This window comes from Stegodyphus dumicola, chromosome X2, assembly GCF_044657685.1.
Source record: "Stegodyphus dumicola isolate Sdum_Otavi_A_Nest chromosome X2, ASM4465768v1".
Classification (NCBI taxonomy): Eukaryota; Metazoa; Arthropoda; class Arachnida; order Araneae; family Eresidae; genus Stegodyphus; species Stegodyphus dumicola.
In genome coordinates, this window is record NC_140781.1 from 82,294,452 (window position 1) to 82,318,561 (window position 24,110).

The 24,110-nt window shown below is 30.7% G+C and overlaps 1 long non-coding RNA gene across 1 annotated transcript in view; it reads right to left on the reverse strand.

Moving 5' to 3' along the window:
- Positions 1-24,110, reverse strand: part of LOC146992786 (uncharacterized) — a 56,905-nt gene that overhangs the window by 15,577 nt on the left and 17,218 nt on the right. Inside the window, exons 5-8 of the long non-coding RNA XR_015038976.1 lie at positions 15,527-15,629; positions 11,073-11,175; positions 6,639-6,741; positions 2,184-2,286 (exon numbers count right to left, since the gene is read on the reverse strand). This is a non-coding gene — a long non-coding RNA (uncharacterized LOC146992786). The remainder of the gene's footprint in view (positions 1-2,183; positions 2,287-6,638; positions 6,742-11,072; positions 11,176-15,526; positions 15,630-24,110) is intronic.

Here is a 24,110-nt window from a genome sequence, read left to right on the forward strand (position 1 = left end):
AACGACTGCATGGATTTAGCCATAACATGTACCAGAGGGACAAAAACCTCACAGAAGAAATGCAGTGTTAAATTTCAGATTAAAATATGATTTCCCTGTATTTAACTTCCATCTTGCTGAATTTTTTGTAAATAATACAAGGAGTATACCTTTTCCTTAACATCTTATACCACACATTTTTATACTTTGTGTAACGCATTTATAACTAAAATATTAAAAGTGCACTAGGTAATTGTAGCTAGCCAAAATTTTATAAACTCAAAATTGACTCCCAGTAAGTTAAAGTTGCGCATAACTGCACTAAGGTAAGGAATGCAATTTTATTTCTTTGTCTGTATTTGGTTTCATTTTCATATAAAAAGAGTTAAAAATAGGGTTATCTAAGTAACAAAATTTAAACACACATTTTCAGTAAAAATTGCAGAATAACAGATTTTGTCTTCCTGAAGACGCAACACTTCGCTATTCCAGCTATGATACAGACTGCATACTGTCAGAGAGAAATTCCTTTCTTAAACAGGGAATCCATATACTTTAATCTGTTTTGACACAAGTACTGTTTATAACTAATCCAAGGTCCAGGAATAAAATACTTTAGAGTAAATCCACCTAAATTTTTATGATTTCCAATCATCTGTATAGACTGTTTATTTATCAGGACTAAACTCTCAATCTGCATTCTACATAACTCGTATGATTCTTCAAGTCACGTTTCGTAGCCTATAATTTTTAATACAGCAGGTACTTTCTGAGCGCAGACTTCTAAAGCATGATTTCGTGTATAGCAGTACCTTGAAGGATTCCATTTAATTTGTCCACTGCTAGTATTTCATTCATACGTGGTTCAACATTCAGCCATCAACACCGGAAAGAATTTATCTGCTACTTTAAACAATTTACATCGACTGAAAATGAAGCCCAAAAAAAAATCTTACAAACCTCAAAAGCAAAGGATGCCGAAGAATTTTCACATACGGAAGATAGAGAAGTCAAACAATGAATCAGAAAATTACAAAAGAAGAATTGGGTTCTTATAAAACCCTTGACAATAAAAGCGCTCATTACAAAGAAGAGCTTTTAACTAAAGATAAGATGAAGGAATTGTTAAATAACAGAAAAGCAATGTCTGATCTTCTAGCGGAGATTGACCCAATTAAAGAAAAAATAGGACACTTTAAAAGTAATACTGGGAAACGTGCTCTTTACAGCGAACGGCTACAGTTTGATCAGTCGTTATTATAAGCAAAAGACATCAGCTTTTTCAAAAAATAATTCTGTCATGTATTTGCCAAGAGAACGGAAAGAAGTCCAAAAGAAACTTTCAGAGTGCTTTTCAAAACAAAGTTGAAAGTTAATCTGCAGAATTTTACTTCGATAATAATAAAACATCTATGATCTGATTTCAAAATGAATTTTTATTTATCGAATCAATTTTGAATAGATCTTCGCAAATTGGTTCAAAAAACTTCACAATATGCCAAAATTGTTCAGATTAAGGAAAAAATATAATAAAGTATGCTTAAAACAACTAAGAAAAAGCACATTTTGAGCATCCTTAACAGAAGATAATTTGGCTCCACTAACTTTCTTTACAAGTACACATTAAATTTTTATTTACATTTATTTTTTGTTCAACACTTAACTTTCAATGGTTTTAACAGAAATAGCACTTGAGAGATACACTCTAAATTCAGAAAAATCTGAAACAAAATTGGTTTATACACAGGCAGTGCAATTAAATTGGCCTGTTGGGAAGAGAAAACCCCGTCGGACAGGGAAAATATTAGGCCACACAGAGAAGAAAATGTTTAGCCTCCTTCTCGTAATGCGAAAGGAGGCCACTTGGGAAAAAATTACACCACAGCAGTAATTTTGAAACCACTACGAAGCAACAGAACTCTAACAAATCTCAGACTTCTGATAATTATAGTGTGATTAACAGTTCAACCTCACTTCGAATATTACAAAAGAAAACACCAATTCAGACAATTCAAAATGGAATTCAAAACCTACGAAATTAACGCATAAATGCTACCCTAAACATTAACACATAATTTGAAGCGTTCATGTAAAATAAATAACTAGTAAAGCTCCAATATAAAGCAACATGTGAAAAGAGACGTACAAATTATAACATTCAAGCATTTCTAGTGGAAATAAAGTTGATATAAAACAAGAATTACCAGCCACAGATGTCCTTTTGCTCTGCATTATTTCTCCGTTCCTTTTCTGTCAGGATCTCATGTTCTGCATTCCAAGAGTGCACAAAAATGATGACAAATTATACTAGAAGAGGACAAAAAGGGAAAAAAAGAGTCATTAGATTTTAACTACTTTGATATTAAAGAATAATTATACACAAAGAGAAATATCTAATACTGTTTCTTAATACATAAAAGTTCAAAAGTACCCTTTTTTGTTTTAAACTCGAGCAATGTGCTACACTGTTACTAAAATCATGACTGCAGTCGATAGAAAAGCAAATGATTTTCCTAATACGACAGAAGTACAGTAAGCGAAAGGGGTTTTTAATGTATGGGTACAACATGAATAACGAAAGAAAAAAATTTAGACAGTTATTACGGATACACACAATAAAAGGGATAATGATATTCGAGAAGAGTAAATAATTTCAGCACTGGTAGAATGATGGCACCAAAAGACAATAAGTCGGTAATTTTAAATCACAAATAAACAAAATAAACTTTACTGTTAGCTTTGAAGCAGGTGTTATATATTAAACTATCTTAATTCACACACAGAATTAGTGACATAACAGATCAAAATAGAGTAAGGATCAAACTCGCAATATATTAATATTAAAAAAGCTATACATATATACTTTTAAAGATTTTATTTTAAAAAAAGGGCACAAAAACACCACTCTAAGAACAGACTTCGAAGAACATCTTGGAAACAAAAGTCATATACCATAAAAGAAATATTTCATTCCGAATTTTAACGTAAGAACCGTTTCTAATTTTGAGTTCTTTACTTAGGTACTCTCATCCAAGAGAGAGGACAGCTTAGTCCAATGTACAAGAAATTATAATGAAATATTACCAGGTCACTTTAATGAAATTTTAGCAATATTTCACTCAGGGAAAGAACATTTCACTCAGGGAAAGAACATATTGTCTAGCTGCCCGGGTTCGATTTAATACAGCAAATTTAATACAGCAAGCGAAAACACATCAAATGCCATTGAAATATACAGCATTTGGAAATGTGGCAAAAAATTTAAATGCAATTTCGTGGAAGAGCTATTACAATTACCTACAAACTAAAATTTTTACCAAAAATTCAAGAAAACCAAGATACTCCTTTTTCTTTCGAAGGAATCAAAGTCATATACTACTGTAGGGATGCTCAACTTATTGTACTATAAAACCTAAACATAGGAATGAAATTTTGTCAGCTATGCGAGATGCCCAATACCGAGAAATTCCGTAAATTGTAGAATAGAACCTGTGTCTGAAAACAGCCGAAAGGTAAAACATAATTCAAATGCTTTACTTTTAGCCTTGAAGCAGGTGTTCTACATTAAACTGTGTTAATTCACATACAGATTTAGTAATATAAAATCTCAAAATATTGCAAGAACCAAACACGCATTATATAAACATTAAAAATTCTATATACATTTATTAGTGTTACGAGGGTTTATTCTGAAATATTATAAGGTCACTTTCAAAGAAATGATAGAAATTTTCACTCAGGGAAGGGATATTCTGTCTGGCTGCCAGGGTTCCATCCCAGCTTCGGTTACAAAAGTTTCATAGAAGAATTTTAAAAATCCAGAAACGAAACTTATGAAGAAATTATTGAACATACCTGGTTCTATGATTTAGCCATTCTTACAGACATAATAGCTAAATCTTAAACTTGAGGGAGGGGGGGAGAACTAAAGTCTTTGAATTAAAGGGTATTATGAATTCATTTTAAATCAAAATTAATTTTGTGAAAATATTACACAAATATAAGGAATATACATTTTTACCATAATGTAATGCACGTTTCGCCACTTTGAAAATCTGGAGAACTAAAGCATGAAATATAAGAAAACTGAAACAATCATTTGGAAAATCTCATCGAACTTAAATTAGTTTCTAAATTAGATGTTTTGAGTGTATTTAAAATTAGGCCAACTACTTCATTCACTTCAAACCCATTACATAATACTAGTATTTAAGAAAAATGGTAAATGATTGCGAATATGTTAAATAACAATTCTATTGATCTAGAAATGGAAAAAACTGATTTTCATCCTAATTAAGATCAAGAATATCACAAAAAGCCATTTGAATAGTCCTAGATCAGAAAAATCATGAACTGTTAAACTTTTAAAAAGATAAATTTCTGATTCCGATCTGCTTAAAAATGTGAAAGAGGATTTTCAACAATGAACTTGTTAATATATATGTTTAGATACAGGATAACAAATCAACATCCCAACGACTGCATGGATTTAGCCATAACATGTACCAGAGGGACAAAAACCTCACAGAAGAAATGCAGTGTTAAATTTCAGATTAAAATATGATTTCCCTGTATTTAACTTCCATCTTGCTGAATTTTTTGTAAATAATACAAGGAGTATACCTTTTCCTTAACATCTTATACCACACATTTTTATACTTTGTGTAACGCATTTATAACTAAAATATTAAAAGTGCACTAGGTAATTGTAGCTAGCCAAAATTTTATAAACTCAAAATTGACTCCCAGTAAGTTAAAGTTGCGCATAACTGCACTAAGGTAAGGAATGCAATTTTATTTCTTTGTCTGTATTTGGTTTCATTTTCATATAAAAAGAGTTAAAAATAGGGTTATCTAAGTAACAAAATTTAAACTCACATTTTCAGTAAAAATTGCAGAATAACAGATTTTGTCTTCCTGAAGACGCAACACCTCGCTATTCCAGCTATGATACAGACTGCATACTGTCAGAGAGAAATTCCTTTCTTAAACAGGGAATCCATATACTTTAATCTGTTTTGACACAAGTACTGTTTATAACTAATCCAAGGTCCAGGAATAAAATACTTTAGAGTAAATCCACCTAAATTTTTATGATTTCCAATCATCTGTATAGACTGTTTATTTATCAGGACTAAACTCTCAATCTGCATTCTACATAACTCGTATGATTCTTCAAGTCACGTTTCGTAGCCTATAATTTTTAATACAGCAGGTACTTTCTGAGCGCAGACTTCTAAAGCATGATTTCGTGTATAGCAGTACCTTGAAGGATTCCATTTAATTTGTCCACTGCTAGTATTTCATTCATACGTGGTTCAACATTCAGCCATCAACACCGGAAAGAATTTATCTGCTACTTTAAACAATTTACATCGACTGAAAATGAAGCCCAAAAAAAAATCTTACAAACCTCAAAAGCAAAGGATGCCGAAGAATTTTCACATACGGAAGATAGAGAAGTCAAACAATGAATCAGAAAATTACAAAAGAAGAATTGGGTTCTTATAAAACCCTTGACAATAAAAGCGCTCATTACGAAGAAGAGCTTTTAACTAAAGATAAGATGAAGGAATTGTTAAATAACAGAAAAGCAATGTCTGATCTTCTAGCGGAGATTGACCCAATTAAAGAAAAAATAGGACACTTTAAAAGTAATACTGGGAAACATGTGCTCTTTACAGCGAACGGCTACAGTTTGATCAGTCGTTATTATAAGCAAAAGACATCAGCTTTTTCAAAAAATAATTCTGTCATGTATTTGCCAAGAGAACGGAAAGAAGTCCAAAAGAAACTTTCAGAGTGCTTTTCAAAACAAAGTTGAAAGTTAATCTGCAGAATTTTACTTCGATAATAATAAAACATCTATGATCTGATTTCAAAATGAATTTTTATTTATCGAATCAATTTTGAATAGATCTTCGCAAATTGGTTCAAAAAACTTCACAATATGCCAAAATTGTTCAGATTAAGCAAAAAATATAATAAAGTATGCTTAAAACAACTAAGAAAAAGCACATTTTGAGCATCCTTAACAGAAGATAATTTGGCTCCACTAACTTTCTTTACAAGTACACATTAAATTTTTATTTACATTTATTTTTTGTTCAACACTTAACTTTCAATGGTTTTAACAGAAATAGCACTTGAGAGATACACTCTAAATTCAGAAAAATCTGAAACAAAATTGGTTTATACACAGGCAGTGCAATTAAATTGGCCTGTTGGGAAGAGAAAACCCCGTCGGACAGGGAAAATATTAGGCCACACAGAGAAGAAAATGTTTAGCCTCCTTCTCGTAATGCGAAAGGAGGCCACTTGGGAAAAAATTACACCACAGCAGTAATTTTGAAACCACTACGAAGCAACAGAACTCTAACAAATCTCAGACTTCTGATAATTATAGTGTGATTAACAGTTCAACCTCACTTCGAATATTACAAAAGAAAACACCAATTCAGACAATTCAAAATGGAATTCAAAACCTACGAAATTAACGCATAAATGCTACCCTAAACATTAACACATAATTTGAAGCGTTCATGTAAAATAAATAACTAGTAAAGCTCCAATATAAAGCAACATGTGAAAAGAGACGTACAAATTATAACATTCAAGCATTTCTAGTGGAAATAAAGTTGATATAAAACAAGAATTACCAGCCACAGATGTCCTTTTGCTCTGCATTATTTCTCCGTTCCTTTTCTGTCAGGATCTCATGTTCTGCATTCCAAGAGTGCACAAAAATGATGACAAATTATACTAGAAGAGGACAAAAAGGGAAAAAAAGAGTCATTAGATTTTAACTACTTTGATATTAAAGAATAATTATACACAAAGAGAAATATCTAATACTGTTTCTTAATACATAAAAGTTCAAAAGTACCCTTTTTTGTTTTAAACTCGAGCAATGTGCTACACTGTTACTAAAATCATGACTGCAGTCGATAGAAAAGCAAATGATTTTCCTAATACGACAGAAGTACAGTAAGCGAAAGGGGTTTTTAATGTATGGGTACAACATGAATAAGGAAAGAAAAAAATTTAGACAGTTATTACGGATACACACAATAAAAGGGATAATGATATTCGAGAAGAGTAAATAATTTCAGCACTGGTAGAATGATGGCACCAAAAGACAATAAGTCGGTAATTTTAAATCACAAATAAACAAAATAAACTTTACTGTTAGCTTTGAAGCAGGTGTTATATATTAAACTATCTTAATTCACACACAGAATTAGTGACATAACAGATCAAAATAGAGTAAGGATCAAACTCGCAATATATTAATATTAAAAAAGCTATACATATATACTTTTAAAGATTTTATTTTAAAAAAAGGGCACAAAAACACCACTCTAAGAACAGACTTCGAAGAACATCTTGGAAACAAAAGTCATATACCATAAAAGAAATATTTCATTTCGAATTTTAATGTAAGAACCGTTTCTAATTTTGAGTTCTTTACTTAGGTACTCTCATCCAAGAGAGAGGACAGCTTAGTCCAATGTACAAGAAATTATAATGAAATATTACCAGGTCACTTGAATGAAATTATAGCAATATTTCACTCAGGGAAAAAACATATTGTCTAGCTGCCCGGGTTCGATTTAATACAGCAAATTTAATACAGCAAGCCAAAACACATCAAATGCCATTGAAATATACAGCATTTTGAAATGTGGCAAAAAATTTAAATGCAATTTCGTGGAAGAGCTATTACAATTACCTACAAACTAAAATTTTTACCAAAAATTCAAGAAAACCAAGATACTCCTTTTTCTTTCGAAGGAATCAAAGTCATATACTAATGTAGGGATGCTCGACTTATTGTACTATAAAACCTAAACATAGGAATGAAATTTTGTCAGCTATGCGAGATGTCCAATACCGAGAAATTCCGTAAATTGTAGAAGAGAATCTGCGTCTCAAAAACAGACGAAAGGTAAAACATAATTCAAATGCTTTACTTTTAGCCTTGAAGCAGGTGTTCTATATTAAAGTGTGTTAATTCACATACAGAAATAGTAATATAAAAGCTCAAAATATTGTATGAACCAAACACGCATTATATAAACATTAAAAATTCTATATACATTTATTAGTGTTACGAGGGTTTATTCTGAAATATTATAAGGTCACTTTCAAAGAAATGATAGAAATTTTCACTCAGGGAAGGGATATTCTGTCTGGCTGCCAGGGTTCCATCCCAGCTTCGGTTACAAAAGTTTCATAGAAGAATTTTAAAAATCCAGAAACGAAACTTATGAAGAAATTATTGAACATACCTGGTTCTATGATTTAGCCATTCTTACAGACATAATAGCTAAATCTTAAACTTGAGGGAGGGGGGGAGAACTAAAGTCTTTGAATTAAAGGGTATTATAAATTCATTTTAAATCAAAATTAATTTTGTGAAAATATTACACAAATATAAGGAATATACATTTTTACCATAATGTAATGCACGTTTCGCCACTTTGAAAATCTGGAGAACTAAAGCATGAAATATAAGAAAACTGAAACAATCATTTGGAAAATCTCATCGAACTTAAATTAGTTTCTAAATTAGATGTTTTGAGTGTATTTAAAATTAGGCCAACTACTTCATTCACTTCAAACCCATTACATAATACTAGTATTTAAGAAAAATGGTAAATGATTGCGAATATGTTAAATAACAATTCTATTGATCTAGAAATGGAAAAAACTGATTTTCATCCTAATTAAGATCAAGAATATCACAAAAAGCCATTTGAATAGTCCTAGATCAGAAAAATCATGAACTGTTAAACTTTTAAAAAGATAAATTTCTGATTCCGATCTGCTTAAAAATGTGAAAGAGGATTTTCAACAATGAACTTGTTAATATATATGTTTAGATACAGGATAACAAATCAACATCCCAACGACTGCATGGATTTAGCCATAACATGTACCAGAGGGACAAAAACCTCACAGAAGAAATGCAGTGTTAAATTTCAGATTAAAATATGATTTCCCTGTATTTAACTTCCATCTTGCTGAATTTTTTGTAAATAATACAAGGAGTATACCTTTTCCTTAACATCTTATACCACACATTTTTATACTTTGTGTAACGCATTTATAACTAAAATATTAAAAGTGCACTAGGTAATTGTAGCTAGCCAAAATTTTATAAACTCAAAATTGACTCCCAGTAAGTTAAAGTTGCGCATAACTGCACTAAGGTAAGGAATGCAATTTTATTTCTTTGTCTGTATTTGGTTTCATTTTCATATAAAAAGAGTTAAAAATAGGGTTATCTAAGTAACAAAATTTAAACACACATTTTCAGTAAAAATTGCAGAATAACAGATTTTGTCTTCCTGAAGACGCAACACCTCGCTATTCCAGCTATGATACAGACTGCATACTGTCAGAGAGAAATTCCTTTCTTAAACAGGGAATCCATATACTTTAATCTGTTTTGACACAAGTACTGTTTATAACTAATCCAAGGTCCAGGAATAAAATACTTTAGAGTAAATCCACCTAAATTTTTATGATTTCCAATCATCTGTATAGACTGTTTATTTATCAGGACTAAACTCTCAATCTGCATTCTACATAACTCGTATGATTCTTCAAGTCACGTTTCGTAGCCTATAATTTTTAATACAGCAGGTACTTTCTGAGCGCAGACTTCTAAAGCATGATTTCGTGTATAGCAGTACCTTGAAGGATTCCATTTAATTTGTCCACTGCTAGTATTTCATTCATACGTGGTTCAACATTCAGCCATCAACACCGGAAAGAATTTATCTGCTACTTTAAACAATTTACATCGACTGAAAATGAAGCCCAAAAAAAAATCTTACAAACCTCAAAAGCAAAGGATGCCGAAGAATTTTCACATACGGAAGATAGAGAAGTCAAACAATGAATCAGAAAATTACAAAAGAAGAATTGGGTTCTTATAAAACGCTTGACAATAAAAGCGCTCATTACGAAGAAGAGCTTTTAACTAAAGATAAGATGAAGGAATTGTTAAATAACAGAAAAGCAATGTCTGATCTTCTAGCGGAGATTGACCCAATTAAAGAAAAAATAGGACACTTTAAAAGTAATACTGGGAAACGTGCTCTTTACAGCGAACGGCTACAGTTTGATCAGTCGTTATTATAAGCAAAAGACATCAGCTTTTTCAAAAAATAATTCTGTCATGTATTTGCCAAGAGAACGGAAAGAAGTCCAAAAGAAACTTTCAGAGTGCTTTTCAAAACAAAGTTGAAAGTTAATCTGCAGAATTTTACTTCGATAATAATAAAACATCTATGATCTGATTTCAAAATGAATTTTTATTTATCGAATCAATTTTGAATAGATCTTCGCAAATTGGTTCAAAAAACTTCACAATATGCCAAAATTGTTCAGATTAAGCAAAAAATATAATAAAGTATGCTTAAAACAACTAAGAAAAAGCACATTTTGAGCATCCTTAACAGAAGATAATTTGGCTCCACTAACTTTCTTTACAAGTACACATTAAATTTTTATTTACATTTATTTTTTGTTCAACACTTAACTTTCAATGGTTTTAACAGAAATAGCACTTGAGAGATACACTCTAAATTCAGAAAAATCTGAAACAAAATTGGTTTATACACAGGCAGTGCAATTAAATTGGCCTGTTGGGAAGAGAAAACCCCGTCGGACAGGGAAAATATTAGGCCACACAGAGAAGAAAATGTTTAGCCTCCTTCTCGTAATGCGAAAGGAGGCCACTTGGGAAAAAATTACACCACAGCAGTAATTTTGAAACCACTACGAAGCAACAGAACTCTAACAAATCTCAGACTTCTGATAATTATAGTGTGATTAACAGTTCAACCTCACTTCGAATATTACAAAAGAAATCACCAATTCAGACAATTCAAAATGGAATTCAAAACCTACGAAATTAACGCATAAATGCTACCCTAAACATTAACACATAATTTGAAGCGTTCATGTAAAATAAATAACTAGTAAAGCTCCAATATAAAGCAACATGTGAAAAGAGACGTACAAATTATAACATTCAAGCATTTCTAGTGGAAATAAAGTTGATATAAAACAAGAATTACCAGCCACAGATGTCCTTTTGCTCTGCATTATTTCTCCGTTCCTTTTCTGTCAGGATCTCATGTTCTGCATTCCAAGAGTGCACAAAAATGATGACAAATTATACTAGAAGAGGACAAAAAGGGAAAAAAAGAGTCATTAGATTTTAACTACTTTGATATTAAAGAATAATTATACACAAAGAGAAATATCTAATACTGTTTCTTAATACATAAAAGTTCAAAAGTACCCTTTTTTGTTTTAAACTCGAGCAATGTGCTACACTGTTACTAAAATCATGACTGCAGTCGATAGAAAAGCAAATGATTTTCCTAATACGACAGAAGTACAGTAAGCGAAAGGGGTTTTTAATGTATGGGTACAACATGAATAACGAAAGAAAAAAATTTAGACAGTTATTACGGATACACACAATAAAAGGGATAATGATATTCGAGAAGAATAAATAATTTCAGCACTGGTAGAATGATGGCACCAAAAGACAATAAGTCGGTAATTTTAAATCACAAATAAACAAAATAAACTTTACTGTTAGCTTTGAAGCAGGTGTTATATATTAAACTATCTTAATTCACACACAGAATTAGTGACATAACAGATCAAAATAGAGTAAGGATCAAACTCGCAATATATTAATATTAAAAAAGCTATACATATATACTTTTAAAGATTTTATTTTAAAAAAAGGGCACAAAAACACCACTCTAAGAACAGACTTCGAAGAACATCTTGGAAACAAAAGTCATATACCATAAAAGAAATATTTCATTCCGAATTTTAACGTAAGAACCGTTTCTAATTTTGAGTTCTTTACTTAGGTACTCTCATCCAAGAGAGAGGACAGCTTAGTCCAATGTACAAGAAATTATAATGAAATATTACCAGGTCACTTTAATGAAATTTTAGCAATATTTCACTCAGGGAAAGAACATTTCACTCAGGGAAAGAACATATTGTCTAGCTGCCCGGGTTCGATTTAATACAGCAAATTTAATACAGCAAGCCAAAACACATCAAATGCCATTGAAATATACAGCATTTGGAAATGTGGCAAAAAATTTAAATGCAATTTCGTGGAAGAGCTATTACAATTACCTACAAACTAAAATTTTTACCAAAAATTCAAGAAAACCAAGATACTCCTTTTTCTTTCGAAGGAATCAAAGTCATATACTACTGTAGGGATGCTCAACTTATTGTACTATAAAACCTAAACATAGGAATGAAATTTTGTCAGCTATGCGAGATGCCCAATACCGAGAAATTCCGTAAATTGTAGAATAGAACCTGTGTCTGAAAACAGCCGAAAGGTAAAACATAATTCAAATGCTTTACTTTTAGCCTTGAAGCAGGTGTTCTACATTAAACTGTGTTAATTCACATACAGATTTAGTAATATAAAATCTCAAAATATTGCAAGAACCAAACACGCATTATATAAACATTAAAAATTCTATATACATTTATTAGTGTTACGAGGGTTTATTCTGAAATATTATAAGGTCACTTTCAAAGAAATGATAGAAATTTTCACTCAGGGAAGGGATATTCTGTCTGGCTGCCAGGGTTCCATCCCAGCTTCGGTTACAAAAGTTTCATAGAAGAATTTTAAAAATCCAGAAACGAAACTTATGAAGAAATTATTGAACATACCTGGTTCTATGATTTAGCCATTCTTACAGACATAATAGCTAAATCTTAAACTTGAGGGAGGGGGGGAGAACTAAAGTCTTTGAATTAAAGGGTATTATAAATTCATTTTAAATCAAAATTAATTTTGTGAAAATATTACACAAATATAAGGAATATACATTTTTACCATAATGTAATGCACGTTTCGCCACTTTGAAAATCTGGAGAACTAAAGCATGAAATATAAGAAAACTGAAACAATCATTTGGAAAATCTCATCGAACTTAAATTAGTTTCTAAATTAGATGTTTTGAGTGTATTTAAAATTAGGCCAACTACTTCATTCACTTCAAACCCATTACATAATACTAGTATTTAAGAAAAATGGTAAATGATTGCGAATATGTTAAATAACAATTCTATTGATCTAGAAATGGAAAAAACTGATTTTCATCCTAATTAAGATCAAGAATATCACAAAAAGCCATTTGAATAGTCCTAGATCAGAAAAATCATGAACTGTTAAACTTTTAAAAAGATAAATTTCTGATTCCGATCTGCTTAAAAATGTGAAAGAGGATTTTCAACAATGAACTTGTTAATATATATGTTTAGATACAGGATAACAAATCAACATCCCAACGACTGCATGGATTTAGCCATAACATGTACCAGAGGGACAAAAACCTCACAGAAGAAATGCAGTGTTAAATTTCAGATTAAAATATGATTTCCCTGTATTTAACTTCCATCTTGCTGAATTTTTTGTAAATAATACAAGGAGTATACCTTTTCCTTAACATCTTATACCACACATTTTTATACTTTGTGTAACGCATTTATAACTAAAATATTAAAAGTGCACTAGGTAATTGTAGCTAGCCAAAATTTTATAAACTCAAAATTGACTCCCAGTAAGTTAAAGTTGCGCATAACTGCACTAAGGTAAGGAATGCAATTTTATTTCTTTGTCTGTATTTGGTTTCATTTTCATATAAAAAGAGTTAAAAATAGGGTTATCTAAGTAACAAAATTTAAACACACATTTTCAGTAAAAATTGCAGAATAACAGATTTTGTCTTCCTGAAGACGCAACACCTCGCTATTCCAGCTATGATACAGACTGCATACTGTCAGAGAGAAATTCCTTTCTTAAACAGGGAATCCATATACTTTAATCTGTTTTGACACAAGTACTGTTTATAACTAATCCAAGGTCCAGGAATAAAATACTTTAAGAGTAAATCCACCTAAATTTTTATGAGTTCCAATCATCTGTATAGACTGTTTATTTATCAGGACTAAACTCTCAATCTGCATTCTACATAACTCGTATGATTCTTCAAGTCACGTTTCGTAGCCTATAATTTTTAATACAGCAGGTACTTTCTGAGCGCAGACTTCTAAAGCATGATTTCGTGTATAGCAGTACCTTGAAGGATTCCATTTAATTTGTCCACTGCTAGTATTTCATTCATACGTGGTTCAACATTCAGCCATCAACACCGGAAAGAATTTATCTGCTACTTTAAACAATTTACATCGACTGAAAATGAAGCCCAAAAAAAAATCTTACAAACCTCAAAAGCAAAGGATGCCGAAGAATTTTCACATACGGAAGATAGAGAAGTCAAACAATGAATCAGAAAATTACAAAAGAAGAATTGGGTTCTTATAAAACCCTTGACAATAAAAGCGCTCATTACGAAGAAGAGCTTTTAACTAAAGATAAGATGAAGGAATTGTTAAATAACAGAAAAGCAATGTCTGATCTTCTAGCGGAGATTGACCCAATTAAAGAAAAAATAGGACACTTTAAAAGTAATACTGGGAAACGTGCTCTTTACAGCGAACGGCTACAGTTTGATCAGTCGTTATTATAAGCAAAAGACATCAGCTTTTTCAAAAAATAATTCTGTCATGTATTTGCCAAGAGAACGGAAAGAAGTCCAAAAGAAACTTTCAGAGTGCTTTTCAAAACAAAGTTGAAAGTTAATCTGCAGAATTTTACTTCGATAATAATAAAACATCTATGATCTGATTTCAAAATGAATTTTTATTTATCGAATCAATTTTGAATAGATCTTCGCAAATTGGTTCAAAAAACTTCACAATATGCCAAAATTGTTCAGATTAAGGAAAAAATATAATAAAGTATGCTTAAAACAACTAAGAAAAAGCACATTTTGAGCATCCTTAACAGAAGATAATTTGGCTCCACTAACTTTCTTTACAAGTACACATTAAATTTTTATTTACATTTATTTTTTGTTCAACACTTAACTTTCAATGGTTTTAACAGAAATAGCACTTGAGAGATACACTCTAAATTCAGAAAAATCTGAAACAAAATTGGTTTATACACAGGCAGTGCAATTAAATTGGCCTGTTGGGAAGAGAAAACCCCGTCGGACAGGGAAAATATTAGGCCACACAGAGAAGAAAATGTTTAGCCTCCTTCTCGTAATGCGAAAGGAGGCCACTTGGGAAAAAATTACACCACAGCAGTAATTTTGAAACCACTACGAAGCAACAGAACTCTAACAAATCTCAGACTTCTGATAATTATAGTGTGATTAACAGTTCAACCTCACTTCGAATATTACAAAAGAAAACACCAATTCAGACAATTCAAAATGGAATTCAAAACCTACGAAATTAACGCATAAATGCTACCCTAAACATTAACACATAATTTGAAGCGTTCATGTAAAATAAATAACTAGTAAAGCTCCAATATAAAGCAACATGTGAAAAGAGACGTACAAATTATAACATTCAAGCATTTCTAGTGGAAATAAAGTTGATATAAAACAAGAATTACCAGCCACAGATGTCCTTTTGCTCTGCATTATTTCTCCGTTCCTTTTCTGTCAGGATCTCATGTTCTGCATTCCAAGAGTGCACAAAAATGATGACAAATTATACTAGAAGAGGACAAAAAGGGAAAAAAAGAGTCATTAGATTTTAACTACTTTGATATTAAAGAATAATTATACACAAAGAGAAATATCTAATACTGTTTCTTAATACATAAAAGTTCAAAAGTACCCTTTTTTGTTTTAAACTCGAGCAATGTGCTACACTGTTACTAAAATCATGACTGCAGTCGATAGAAAAGCAAATGATTTTCCTAATACGACAGAAGTACAGTAAGCGAAAGGGGTTCTTAATGTATGGGTACAACATGAATAACGAAAGAAAAAAATTTAGACAGTTATTACGGATACACACAATAAAAGGGATAATGATATTTGAGAAGAATAAATAATTTCAGCACTGGTAGAATGATGGCACCAAAAGACAATAAGTCGGTAATTTTAAATCACAAATAAACAAAATAAACTTTACTGTTAGCTTTGAAGCAGGTGTTATATATTAAACTATCTTAATTCACACACAGAATTAGTGACATAACAGATCAAAATAGAGTAAGGATCAAACTCGCAATATATTAATATTAAAAAAGCTATACATATATACTTTTAAAGATTTTATTTTAAAAAAAGGGCACAAAAACACCACTCTAAGAACAGACTTCGAAGAACATCTTGGAAACAAAAGTCATATACCATAAAAGAAATATTTCATTCCGAATTTTAATGTAAGAACCGTTTCTAATTTTGAGTTCTTTACTTAGGTACTCTCATCCAAGAGAGAGGACAGCTTAGTCCAATGTACAAGAAATTATAATGAAATATTACCAGGTCACTTGAATGAAATTATAGCAATATTTCACTCAGGGAAAAAACATATTGTCTAGCTGCCCGGGTTCGATTTAATACAGCAAATTTAATACAGCAAGCCAAAACACATCAAATGCCATTGAAATATACAGCATTTTGAAATGTGGCAAAAAATTTAAATGCAATTTCGTGGAAGAGCTATTACAATTACCTACAAACTAAAATTTTTACCAAAAATTCAAGAAAACCAAGATACTCCTTTTTCTTTCGAAGGAATCAAAGTCATATACTAATGTAGGGATGCTCGACTTATTGTACTATAAAACCTAAACATAGGAATGAAATTTTGTCAGCTATGCGAGATGTCCAATACCGAGAAATTCCGTAAATTGTAGAAAAGAATCTGCGTCTCAAAAACAGACGAAAGGTAAAACATAATTCAAATGCTTTACTTTTAGCCTTGAAGCAGGTGTTCTATATTAAAGTGTGTTAATTCACATACAGAAATAGTAATATAAAAGCTCAAAATATTGTATGAACCAAACACGCATTATATAAACATTAAAAATTCTATATACATTTATTAGTGTTACAAGGGTTTATTCTGAAATATTATAAGGTCACTTTCAAAGAAATGATAGAAATTTTCACTCAGGGAAGGGATATTCTGTCTGGCTGCCAGGGTTCCATCCCAGCTTCGGTTACAAAAGTTTCATAGAAGAATTTTAAAAATCCAGAAACGAAACTTATGAAGAAATTATTGAACATACCTGGTTCTATGATTTAGCCATTCTTACAGACATAATAGCTAAATCTTAAACTTGAGGGAGGGGGGGAAAACTAAAGTCTTTGAATTAAAGGGTATTATAAATTCATTTTAAATCAAAATTAATTTTGTGAAAATATTACACAAATATAAGGAATATACATTTTTACCATAATGTAATGCACGTTTCGCCACTTTGAAAATCTGGAGAACTAAAGCATGAAATATAAGAAAATTGAAACAATCATTTGGAAAATCTCATCGAACTTAAATTAGTTTCTAAATTAGATGTTTTGAGTGTATTTAAAATTAGGCCAACTACTTCATTCACTTCAAACCCATTACATAATACTAGTATTTAAGAAAAATGGTAAATGATTGCGAATATGTTAAATAACAATTCTATTGATCTAGAAATGGAAAAAACTGATTTTCATCCTAATTAAGATCAAGAATATCACAAAAAGCCATTTGAATAGTCCTAGATCAGAAAAATCATGAACTGTTAAACTTTTAAAAAGATAAATTTCTGATTCCGATCTGCTTAAAAATGTGAAAGAGGATTTTCAACAATGAACTTGTTAATATATATGTTTAGATACAGGATAACAAATCAACATCCCAACGACTGCATGGATTTAGCCATAACATGTACCAGAGGGACAGAAACCTCGCAGAAGAAATGCAGTGTTAAATTTCAGATTAAAATATGATTTCCCTGTATTTAACTTCCATCTTGCTGAATTTTTTGTAAATAATACAAGGAGTATACCTTTTCCTTAACATGTTATACCACACATTTTTATACTTTGTGTAACGCATTTATAACTAAAATATTAAAAGTGCACTAGGTAATTGTAGCTAGCCAAAATTTTATAAACTCAAAATTGACTCCCAGTAAGTTAAAGTTGCGCATAACTGCACTAAGGTAAAGGAATGCAATTTTATTTCTTTGTCTGTATTTGGTTTCATTTTCATATAAAAAGAGTTAAAAATAGAGTTATCTAAGTAACAAAATTTAAACACACATTTTCAGTAAAGCCTCAGATGTCCTTTTGCTCTGCATTATTTCTCCGTTCTTTTTCTGTCATGATCTCATGTTGTGCATTCCAAGAGTGCACAAAAGTGATGACAAATTACACTACAAGAGGCCAAAAAGGAATCATTAGATTTTAACTACTTTGATATTAAAGAATAATTATACACAAAGAGAAATATGTAATATTGTTTCTTAATACATAAAAGTTCAAAAGTAGCCTTTTTTGTTTTAAACTCCAGCAATGTGCTACATTGTTACTAAAATCATGACTGCAGTCGATAGAAAAGCAAATGATTTTCCTAATATGACAGAAGTACAGTAAGCGAAAGGGGTTTTTAATGTATGGGTACAACATGAATAACGAAAGAAAAAAAATTTAGACAGTTATTACAGATACACAGAATAAAAGGGATAATGATCTTCGAGAAGAGTAAATAATTTCAGCACTGGCAGAAAGATGGCACCAAAAGACAATAAGTCGGTAATTTTAAATCACAAATAAACAAAATAAACTTTACTGTTAGCTTTGAAGCAGGTGTTATATATTAAACTATCTTAATTCACACACAGAATTAGTGACATAACAGATGAAAATAGAGTAAGAATCAAACTCGCAATATATTAACATTAAAAAAGCTATACATATATACTTTTAAAGATTTTATTTTTAAAAAAAAGGGCACAAAAACACCACTCTAAAAACAGACTTCGAAGAACATCTTGGAAACAAAAGTCATATACCATAAAAGAAATATTTCATTCTGAATTTTAGCGTAAGAACCGTTTCTAATTTTGAGTTCTTTACTTAGGTACTCTCATCCAAGAGAGAGGACAGCTTAGTCCAATGTACAAGAAATAATAATGAAATATTACCAGGTCACTTTAATGAAATTATAGCAATATTTCACTCAGGGAAAGAACACATTGTCTAACTGCCCGGGTTTGAGCCCAGCTTTAATACAGGTAACCAAAACACATCAAATGCCATTGAAAGATACAGCATTTTGAGATGTAGCAAAAAATTTAAATGCAATTTCGTGGAAGAGCTATTGAAGTTACCTACAAACTAAAATTATGACCAAAAATTCAAGAAAACTAAGATACTCCTTTTTCTTTCGAAGGAATCAAAGTCATATACTAATGTAGGGATGCTCGACTTATTGTACTATAAAACCTAAACATAGGAATGAAATTTTGTCAGCTATGCGAGATGTCCAATACCGAGAAATTCCGTAAATTGTAGAATAGAATCTGCGTCTGAAAACAGACGAAAGGTAAAACATAATTCAAATGCTTTACTTTTAGCCTTGAAGCAGGTGTTGTATATAAAACTGTGTTAATTCACATACAGAATTAGTAATATAAAAGCTCAAAATATTGTATGAACCAAACACGCATTATATAAACATTAAAAATTCTATATACATTTATTAGTGTTACGAGGGTTTATTCTGAAATATTATAAGGTCACTTTCAAAGAAATGATAGAAATTTTCACTCAGGGAAGGGATATTCTGTCTGGCTGCCAGGGTTCCATCCCAGCTTCTGTTACAAAAGTTTCATAGAAGAATTTTAAAAATCCAGAAACGAAACTTATGAAGAAATTATTGAACATACCTGGTTCTATGATTTAGCCATTCTTACAGACATAATAGCTAAATCTTAAACTTGAGGGAGGGGGGGAGAACTAAAGTCTTTGAATTAAAGGGTATTATAAATTCATTTTAAATCAAAATTAATTTTGTGAAAATATTACACAAATATAAGGAATATACATTTTTACCATAATGTAATGCACGTTTCGCCACTTTGAAAATCTGGAGAACTAAAGCATGAAATATAAGAAAACTGAAACAATCATTTGGAAAATCTCATCGAACTTAAATTAGTTTCTAAATTAGATGTTTTGAGTGTATTTAAAATTAGGCCAACTACTTCATTCACTTCAAACCCATTACATAATACTAGTATTTAAGAAAAATGGTAAATGATTGCGAATATGTTAAATAACAATTCTATTGATCTAGAAATGGAAAAAACTCATTTTCATCCTAATTAAGATCAAGAATATCACAAAAAGCCATTTGAATAGTCCTAGATCAGAAAAATCATGAACTGTTAAACTTTTAAAAAGATAAATTTCTGCTTCCGATTTACTTAAAAATGTGAAAGAGGATTTTCAACAATGAACTTGTTAATATATATGTTTAGATACAGGATAACAAATCAACATCCCAACGACTGCATGGATTTAGCCATAACATGTACCAGAGGGACAGAAACCTCGCAGAAGAAATGCAGTGTTAAATTTCAGATTAAAATATGATTTCCCTGTATTTAACTTCCATCTTGCTGAATTTTTTGTAAATAATACAAGGAGTATACCTTTTCCTTAACATGTTATACCACACATTTTTATACTTTGTGTAACGCATTTATAACTAAAATATTAAAAGTGCACTAGGTAATTGTAGCTAGCCAAAATTTTATATACTCAAAATTGACTCCCAGTAAGTTAAAGTTGCGCATAACTGCACTAAGGTAAAGGAATGCAATTTTATTTCTTTGTCTGTATTTGGTTTCATTTTCATATAAAAAGAGTTAAAAATAGAGTTATCTAAGTAACAAAATTTAAACACACATTTTCAGTAAAGCCTCAGATGTCCTTTTGCTCTGCATTATTTCTCCGTTCTTTTTCTGTCACGATCTCATGTTCTGCATTCCAAGAGTGCACAAAAGTGATGACAAATTACACTACAAGAGGCCAAAAAGGAATCATTAGATTTTAACTACTTTGATATTAAAGAATAATTATACACAAAGAGAAATATGTAATATTGTTTCTTAATACATAAAAGTTCAAAAGTAGCCTTTTTTGTTTTAAACTCCAGCAATGTGCTACATTGTTACTAAAATCATGACTGCAGTCGATAGAAAAGCAAATGATTTTCCTAATATGACAGAAGTACAGTAAGCGAAAGGGGTTTTTAATGTATGGGTACAACATGAATAACGAAAGAAAAAAAATTTAGACAGTTATTACAGATACACAGAATAAAAGGGATAATGATCTTCGAGAAGAGTAAATAATTTCAGCACTGGTAGAAAGATGGCACCAAAAGAATATAAGTCGGTAATTTTAAATCACAAATAAACAAAATAAACTTTACTGTTAGCTTTGAAGCAGGTGTTATATATTAAACTATCTTAATTCACACACAGAATTAGTGACATAACAGATGAAAATAGAGTAAGAATCAAACTCGCAATATATTAACATTAAAAAAGCTATACATATATACTTTTAAAGATTTTATTTTTAAAAAAAAGGGCACAAAAACACCACTCTAAAAACAGACTTCGAAGAACATCTTGGAAACAAAAGTCATATACCATAAAAGAAATATTTCATTCTGAATTTTAGCGTAAGAACCGTTTCTAATTTTGAGTTCTTTACTTAGGTACTCTCATCCAAGAGAGAGGACAGCTTAGTCCAATGTACAAGAAATAATAATGAAATATTACCAGGTCACTTTAATGAAATTATAGCAATATTTCACTCAGGGAAAGAACACATTGTCTAACTGCCCGGGTTTGAGCCCAGCTTTAATACAGGTAACCAAAACACATCAAATGCCATTGAAAGATACAGCATTTTGAGATGTAGCAAAAAATTTAAATGCAATTTCGTGGAAGAGCTATTGAAGTTACCTACAAACTAAAATTATGACCAAAAATTCAAGAAAACTAAGATACTCCTTTTTCTTTCGAAGGAATCAAAGTCATATACTAATGTAGGGATGCTCGACTTATTGTACTATAAAACCTAAACATAGGAATGAAATTTTGTCAGCTATGCGAGATGTCCAATACCGAGAAATTCCGTAAATTGTAGAATAGAATCTGCGTCTGAAAACAGACGAAAGGTAAAACATAATTCAAATGCTTTACTTTTAGCCTTGAAGCAGGTGTTGTATATAAAACTGTGTTAATTCACATACAGAATTAGTAATATAAAAGCTCAAAATATTGTATGAACCAAACACGCATTATATAAACATTAAAAATTCTATATACATTTATTAGTGTTACGAGGGTTTATTCTGAAATATTATAAGGTCACTTTCAAAGAAATGATAGAAATTTTCACTCAGGGAAGGGATATTCTGTCTGGCTGCCAGGGTTCCATCCCAGCTTCTGTTACAAAAGTTTCATAGAAGAATTTTAAAAATCCAGAAACGAAACTTATGAAGAAATTATTGAACATACCTGGTTCTATGATTTAGCCATTCTTACAGACATAATAGCTAAATCTTAAACTTGAGGGAGGGGGGGAGAACTAAAGTCTTTGAATTAAAGGGTATTATAAATTCATTTTAAATCAAAATTAATTTTGTGAAAATATTACACAAATATAAGGAATATACATTTTTACCATAATGTAATGCACGTTTCGCCACTTTGAAAATCTGGAGAACTAAAGCATGAAATATAAGAAAACTGAAACAATCATTTGGAAAATCTCATCGAACTTAAATTAGTTTCTAAATTAGATGTTTTGAGTGTATTTAAAATTAGGCCAACTACTTCATTCACTTCAAACCCATTACATAATACTAGTATTTAAGAAAAATGGTAAATGATTGCGAATATGTTAAATAACAATTCTATTGATCTAGAAATGGAAAAAACTCATTTTCATCCTAATTAAGATCAAGAATATCACAAAAAGCCATTTGAATAGTCCTAGATCAGAAAAATCATGAACTGTTAAACTTTTAAAAAGATAAATTTCTGCTTCCGATTTACTTAAAAATGTGAAAGAGGATTTTCAACAATGAACTTGTTAATATATATGTTTAGATACAGGATAACAAATCAACATCCCAACGACTGCATGGATTTAGCCATAACATGTACCAGAGGGACAGAAACCTCGCAGAAGAAATGCAGTGTTAAATTTCAGATTAAAATATGATTTCCCTGTATTTAACTTCCATCTTGCTGAATTTTTTGTAAATAATACAAGGAGTATACCTTTTCCTTAACATGTTATACCACACATTTTTATACTTTGTGTAACGCATTTATAACTAAAATATTAAAAGTGCACTAGGTAATTGTAGCTAGCCAAAATTTTATATACTCAAAATTGACTCCCAGTAAGTTAAAGTTGCGCATAACTGCACTAAGGTAAAGGAATGCAATTTTATTTCTTTGTCTGTATTTGGTTTCATTTTCATATAAAAAGAGTTAAAAATAGAGTTATCTAAGTAACAAAATTTAAACACACATTTTCAGTAAAGCCTCAGATGTCCTTTTGCTCTGCATTATTTCTCCGTTCTTTTTCTGTCACGATCTCATGTTCTGCATTCCAAGAGTGCACAAAAGTGATGACAAATTACACTACAAGAGGCCAAAAAGGAATCATTAGATTTTAACTACTTTGATATTAAAGAATAATTATACACAAAGAGAAATATGTAATATTGTTTCTTAATACATAAAAGTTCAAAAGTAGCCTTTTTTGTTTTAAACTCCAGCAATGTGCTACATTGTTACTAAAATCATGACTGCAGTCGATAGAAAAGCAAATGATTTTCCTAATATGACAGAAGTACAGTAAGCGAAAGGGGTTTTTAATGTATGGGTACAACATGAATAACGAAAGAAAAAAAATTTAGACAGTTATTACAGATACACAGAATAAAAGGGATAATGATCTTCGAGAAGAGTAAATAATTTCAGCACTGGTAGAAAGATGGCACCAAAAGAATATAAGTCGGTAATTTTAAATCACAAATAAACAAAATAAACTTTACTGTTAGCTTTGAAGCAGGTGTTATATATTAAACTATCTTAATTCACACACAGAATTAGTGACATAACAGATCAAAATAGAGTAAGAATCAAACTC